Source organism: Garra rufa, chromosome 17, assembly GCF_049309525.1.
Source record: "Garra rufa chromosome 17, GarRuf1.0, whole genome shotgun sequence".
NCBI lineage: Eukaryota > Metazoa > Chordata > Actinopteri > Cypriniformes > Cyprinidae > Garra > Garra rufa.
In genome coordinates this window covers 33532686-33540707 of record NC_133377.1, presented here as the reverse complement: position 1 = coordinate 33540707, position 8022 = coordinate 33532686, and positions in this window count along the sequence as shown.

Here is an 8022-nt window from a genome sequence, read left to right as displayed (position 1 = left end):
AGCTATGTTTCAAACTAGATTCACATTTCCTGAAGGAAATATGAGTGGAGATAAGGAACAGCGTGCTGAAAAGCAAAACAAATCACCATTTCAGTCTTCAAAACTATTTCAGTCATTTTACTGCAAAATTTCACATTTAATTCAATGCGTTATTTCCTGTTTCTTGGTAATTACTGTGAAATGTACCAGTAGCTTCTGAGTGAAATTATCCAGGTTAAACCAGACAAGTCCATCTAAACAGCATAGGCTGGTTTTTGTTGGGGGGGGGGGGGGGGGGTTTAACTGTTGTAAAACCCAAAATTAGACAAAGAATAAAAAACATCTTATGATGGTTTGCTGGTCTCATAATCTGACTAAATTTGTGAAACTGAACGACGAGATGGTTTCAGAGTTTGAAAATCTGAAAAAGGGACCAAAACTTCTCTCAAACTCAGTTTTCTCAGATGAAATGTCATTTTCAACAAAATTAAATTGAATCCATTTAGCAGCTAAATCCAAATGAGGTGTTTTTGTAAAAATGCGTCATGTTAACCATGCAAAAAAGTGTGATAGTTTTAATACTTATAGCAGCATGACAATAGACATATCATCAAAACCCAAAAGTAGACAGAGAGAAAACATCTTATGATGGTTTGCTGGTCTCACAATCTGACCAAGCTTGTGAAGCTGAATGACAAGCTGGTTTCCGAATCTAAAAAAGGGACCAAACCCTCTCTCAAACCAGCTGAAATTTAATTTGATCAAAATTAAATTGAATCAATTTAGCAGTTAAATCCAAATTAGATGCTTTTTAAACATGTGTCAAACATTGTGACCATTTTGGTAGTTACAGCAGCATGACAGTAGACATATTAGATACTTTTCTAACTAGATTCATATTTCCTGAAAGAAATATGAGTGGAGAAAAGGAACAGTCTGCTGGAAGAAAACAAAAAACCTAAAAGGATTTCAGTCTTCAAAGTCAAAATTTCACATTTAGTTCAGTGTGTTATTTCATGTTTTTTGACCATTACTTGTGTAATTTTCTAGTAGTTTCTGACCAGTCCATCTAACCAGCAACGTAGTTTCCAAGTCTGAAAATCTGAAAAAGGGACCAAAACCTCTTTTAAACCAGCTGAAATTCAATTTTTAACAAAATGAATGAAATTGAATCAATTTAACAGCTTGTTAGTATTTTCACATTTCCTAAAACCTTTCAGTCGTTTTACTGCAAAATTTCACATTTAAGTCAATGCATAATTAATTGGGAAATTTCTGAGTGAACTTATTTTCAATGCATCTTAAACCAGATACATCCATCTTAACCAAGAAAAGCCCATTTAACCAGCATATGGAAACTGTCGTAAAACCAGTAGACAAAGAGAAAAACATCTTATGATGGTTTGCTGGTCTTAGCTGGTTTATGCTGGTCTCATCGACTGACCAAGCTTGTGTAGCTGAATGACAAGCTGGTTTCTAAGTCTGACAATCTGAAAAAGGGTCCAAAACCTTTCTCAAACCAGAAAACATCCTGAGGCTGGTTTAAGCTGTTTTTATTTTTAGCAACGAGAGACAGAATTTTTTTGTCTTGTTTTTGAGAGAGATTTCTTATGCTCACCAAGGCTGAATTTATTTGATAAAAAACACAACAAACAGTACTATTGTGAAATATTATTATATATATCAAAATAAACGAATATGTATTAAAATGTAATTTAATCCTGTGATGGAAAGCTGAATTTTCAGCATCATCACTCCAGTCTTCAGTGTCACATGATCTACATCATGATGAAAAAATAACATGTTTTAGCATGACCAGTGGTTGCTATGGCATTGCTATACGGTTGCTAAGTTGTTCTGGTTGGCTGGCTGAAGTCGCAGTGATATTCTATGATATTGTGGTCTCTAGATATGACTCAGGTTCCTCCTGCAACGCAAGTCTATTGGGATGTTTGTTTCATTGTCTGCCAGGTGAAAATATACATTCATTTGTTTAGTAAAATAACACCACACCTCTCCTCAACAAGACATATAATTTGAGAAGCATTCACGTCTGGAGCACAAACCCTGCAGAGCTACATAACGAAGTTTATTAAACCCAAGTATGAGTAATAGCACTAGTCATGTTATGGTGTCAATAGTACAGCATACTAATCATCTGACTTCCTGCATATGTGTGTGTGTGAGAGTCTCGGGAGACAGGTGACAGGTGTTTCTCTGCCCCTCTAGGCTCTTCCTGTCTGTTTGGGAATAACGGAGAGTCCCTCCAGCTGGTTCATCTGAAGTTTACACTTCCTGTCTTCACACAGACTGACCTGAGAAAAGCACACTATCGCATCAGCTAGAAAGCCCCAGCCTTCAACACCTTCATACGGGCCTAGGATCAGCTTTCTGAGGTTCTCACCTGATAAAAACATGCCAACAGCTGTTCTCTTAAGTCATAATTATTTTAATTCTTAAGTATGAACATGTTTTGTGGTTGGACTGCATTGTTAAACCACATGATACAGTAGTCACATACACACGGCAGCTAAATTTGGTTGCCAGTTCACCTTTTAGTGCCTAATCCTCTTCTGTACACACATAGTTCAGTAATTTTTTAGAAGTGACAACATCACAAAACCCCAATTAACTTGTGAAAAATTCAGATAGCCACAAACGCATTTAGAAAATTCAACGTAGTGAGAACTAAACAACTAGTTGTTAGGGATACATTTGAATAGTATGTGTCTCTCTATGTTATGCACAGTGGAAGAAATCACAGGGAACAAGGTACATCTTGACTCATCAGCGTTGCCAGATTTTACACACAAAAAAAAAAAAACAGCAAATAAGAACAACCCAATAATAAACTCAAATCCATCTATCTAGGAAATAAGCCACATACCAAAATATTGCAAACTGCACCTGCTTACTTTATTAACTTCATAAACTGGATCGCTTTATGAGCTGAGCACAAACAACAAGCCTAAAGATGCTTAAAGGGATTGTTCCTTTCTCATGTCGTTCCAAACCCGTAAGACCTTTGTTCATATATGTGACCCTGGACCACAAAACCAGTCTTAAGTCGCTGGGGTATATTTGTAGTAATAGCCAAAAATACATTGTATGGGTCAAAATTATAGATTTTTCTTTTATGTCAAAAATCATTAGGAAATTAAGTAAAGATCATGTTCCATGAAGATTTTTTGTAAAATTCCTACTGTAAACCTATCAAAATGTAATTTTTGATTAGTAATATGCATTGCTAAGAACTTAATTTGGACAACTTTAAAGGTGATTTTCTCAGTATTTTGATTTTTTTGCACCCTTAGATTTCAGATTTTCAAATAGATGTATCTCGGCCAAATATTGTCCTATCCTAACAAACCATATATCAATAGAAAGCTTATTTATTGAGCTTTCATATGATGTATATATCTCAGTTTTGTAAAATTTAACCTTATGACTGGTTTTGTGGTCCAGGGTCACATATTTGATCGTTCATCAAATTAAGATATTTTAATGGAATCTGAGCGCTTTCTGACCCTGTGTAGACAACAATGCAACTGACATGTCCAAGGTCCAGAAAGGTAGTAAGGACACTGTTAAAATAGTCCATGTGACATCAGTCGTACCTTTCTGGCCCTTGAACGTTTCAGCTGCGTTGACGTCTATGCAAGGTTAGAATACTCTCGGATTTCCGAAAAAGTATCTTAATTTGTGTTTCAAAGATGAAGGACTCACAGGTTTGGAACGACATGAGAGTGAGTAATTAATGACAGAATTTAAATTTTTGAGAGAACTAACCCTTTATATGCATTGCTTACAATATGTGGACATGGCAACACTTCAAGAGCGTGCTCTGTGAAGCAGCCATCCAAACATAAACAAAACATGATGACTCTGTCAATCTTATTTTAGTTAAAAAAGTTTAACTTAAGTCTTTGGTCACTGTAATATTACTTGGGTAAATATTTGTATGTTAGTCATTGCAATTTCAAGAGCGACACACACACAAACGGATAGTTTCCGGCATTCGGTTGTCACTTTGTGGTGTGTATGAGGCCACAGTGATTATGTTCTTCTTACTTAACACAAGGAAGATTTTGCAAGTTCTACCATGGAATTCTGGGGAACAAAAAGACCTCTGATGACAAAATTTCCACTGAAGCGAATCACAAATTGTAAATCAGAAGTCGCAACACAAGTTTTTTTTTTCTTTCTTACAGTAAAATGAGATTATCCGGTTACTATGGTTCACACAGTTCAATCTGAACCCAATCCAACAAACTAACACTTACACACTTTACTAAACAAATCCTGTATGTACTTTTATATGGCATTTAACAAGTGTTAAACGATTAGTTCAGTCCAGAATAAAAATTTCCTGATAATATACTTATCCCCATGTCATCCAAGATGTTCATGTCTTTCTTCAGTGAAAAAGAAATTAGAGTTTTTGAAGGAAACATTCTCCATATAGTGGACTTTAATGGGGATCAACAGGTTAAAGGTCCAAATTGGCATTTCAGTAGTGCTTCAAAGGGCTGTACAAAATCCCAGCCAAGGAATAAGGGTCTTATCTAGTGAAATATTTTCTAAAAAAAAAAAAAAATTTGTATACTTTTTAACCACAAATGCTCGTCTTGCACTAGCTTGACTTCACACATTACGTTACTTCTTCGCCTGTGTACTTCGATTCAAAAAGGTAGAATAGGTAGATCTAATTTTCTCCTCCATGTTCAAAATCGTCCGACATTGTTGTTTTACATTGTTGTTGTTTTTTGTTTTTTTTTGTAAAGGCTGTTTGACTTTTGTAAACACTGAGTCGGTACTTCCACCTACGTCACTCGTGACTTTTCCAATGTGAAGTCAAGCTAGTGTGAGATCAGAATTTGTGGTTAAAAAGTATATCAATTTTAATTTTTTTTACAAAAATGACCAATGGTTTCGCTAGATAAGACCCTTTTTCCTCAACTGGGATTGTGTAGATCCCTTTAAAGCTGCAGTTTGGACCTTCAACCCAGTGGCTCACATTGAAGTCCAGTATATGTTGAAAATCCTGAAATGCTTTCCCCCAAAAACCTTAATGTCTTTTCGACTGAAGAATAAAAAGACCTGAACATCTTAAATGACATGAGTGAGTGAATTATCAATAAATTTTAATTCTGAAAGTGAACTAATCCTGTAATTTTAGACTGTGGTTATAGAGATTTGTCAGAAACTCCTACTCCTACATATCACAAGGTGTTGTGGGTAATGTTAGCCTGAAACATCATGCGCCAGTGCATATTTTTTTAAATCCACTGAAAACATTGCGCTAATCCTAGACTACTCAGGATCTGTTTGAATTAGGATGCAGGCAATACACGAAATCTGTGGCACTAGATTACAGGGCAATACTGTGAGAATATGATTTGATTTCTGTTGGCTCTTTTAGAGCAGCATGTGTGTGAGAGTGTGTGTATGTCAAGCAGCCTGGTGCTTCAGAGTGTCAGCCAAAGCAACATGACGAGTTACAGACTGTCAGAACAGCCGTGTGCGTTTGTGTGTGTGTGTGTGTGTGTGTGTGTGTGTGTGTGTGTGTGTGTGTGTGTGTGTGTGTGTGTGTGTGTGTGTGTGTGTGTGCTTGTGAGTTGTTTTCTGTGCTTTCCCGCTCAGGATAGAGCCTGGCTGGAGGCAGCATTATGTAATCTAACACGGTGAGACAAGCGAAACTGAGAATCTGCAAATAACAATTATCCATCACTCCCTTTGTCTTTACCTCAATTTCACATAATTTTTCTCTCCTCTTTTCCCCAACACCTCACTCTCTTCTTCTCATCTTTTTATATTTTTATTTTATATATTTTTAAAACATTCATAATACACACATGTACTTATTTATTTACAGATGATAAATAATTATAAAATAAATTATAAATAGCTGCTAAAAAGTTTGGGATTAGTAAGGTTTTTTATACTTTTTAAGAGGAAACTTTATTGGCTCATCAAGGCTGCGTTATTTGATTAAAAAAACAGAAAAAACTGTAATATTGTGAAATGTTAATGCAATTTAAAATAGTGGTTTTCTATTTGAATATAATTTAAAATATAATTTATTCATGTGGTGCAAAGCTGAATTTTCAGCATCATTACTCAAGTCTTCAGTGTCACATGATCCTTCAGAAATCATTTTAATATGCTGATTTATTATCAGTGTTGGAAACGCTGTTTTTTTGGAACCTGTGATACCTTTTTTAGGATTCTTTGATCAATAAAACGTTAAAAAGAACAGCATTTATTTAAAATACTTGTAACAATAACTCATTCAAAGTTTGGGCTCAGTAATTTTTTTTTCTTTCTCTCTTTGAATGAAATTAATACTTTTATTCAGCAAGGATGTGTTAAATTAATAAAAAGTGATAGTAAAGACTTTTTTCTGTAATTTTGATGAAATAAATGGTACTTTGATAAGCATAAGAGACTTAAAAAAACATTAAAAATCTTACTGAACCCAAACTTTTACATGGCAGTGTATACATTTGTGTATAATTATAAATAAAAATATAAAATAAATAAGTAATATTATTTAATTCATATACAACTACTATATACTTTATTACACAAACACTTATATATTTAATATACAATATACAACACAAAATTATTTAAAAAAAAAAATCAAATCAATTTATATGATATAAATGCAATTATGTATAATATATGTGACCCTGGACCACAAAACCAGTCTTAAGTAGCACAGGTATATTTGTAACAATAGCCAAAAATACATTGCATGGGTCAAAACTATTGATTATTCTTTTATGCCAAAAATCATTAGGCTATTAAGTAAAGTCCATGTTCCATGATGATATTTTGTAAATTTCTTACTGTAAATATATCAAACATTCATTTTTGATTTCATTAGTACTTCATTTGGACAACTTTAAAGGTGATTTTCTCAATATTTTGATTTTTCTTTGCAACCTCATATTTCAGATTTTCATAGTAGTCAATATCTCTGCCAAATATGGTCCTATCCAAACAAACCACACATCAGTGGTAAGCATATTTATTTTATTTCATAAAAATTCCTTTATGACTGGTTTTGTGGTCCAGGGTCACATATACTGAATTTTATAATTATAAAATATATCTTACTGCATTTAAATTTAAAGCTTACTATTATTAGACACAGCTTACACCATCTACAGAGCCAAGAGTGTTTGAAAAACTGCCATAAAATGAACAATCATTGAAATAGAGTGACACAACACTAGCAGATAGGGACATTGCCATTAGCTGACCTGAAACTGTCTTACGCTAGCCTTAGAACAGCTGGACAGTTGAGTCCTGCTTAAACAAACATTACTTTGCTAACTTGATTTATACTCACAGCTCCCTGTCTTTTCCTGTATCCGATTCATCCATATAAAGAAGGTCTCACAGATACAGCTGTGGCCCATCAAATGCCAACTTCAAACTCATAGTCCATAAACAAGCTCTCTTACTCAAACAAACACGCATGTGGTTGCATGAAATGTCCTGTGACTGTGTTAACAGTACTCCTGCTCACTAATGGGGGTCATTTGTCTTTCTGGTGTTAATGTAAACCAAAACTCTCCAGCCAGGTCTATACTGTGCGTTAATAGCACTACGTTCATCTCTGACTGTGTTACGTAACCGCTGTGGGCTCATCCATTCTGGGCTGATCCTCTCCCCAACCCATCAGTCACTCAGCCCTCAGGGCGGAGGAGGGGAAATATCCCCTGTGACCCCACAGAACCTCAATCATGACTCCTAAAGGTTAGGATGAATCGCAGTCAAAAAACATAAATTCAATGAAGAGGTGTATATTGTTGTTCTGGCAACGGTCAGTGTTGAAGTAGGCTGCCTTATTAATACTATTAACCCTAAGACTAGACAGGAGAGATTCACGACCTTGCTGCACTAATCGACCATAAGATTACCTACAGTAATCTTGACATGCCGACTGACATGCACAAGAAAATTGACAAATAACAAATATTTAAAAATATATAAAGTATAAAGTATTTAAAATATTTGTAAAATATAAAA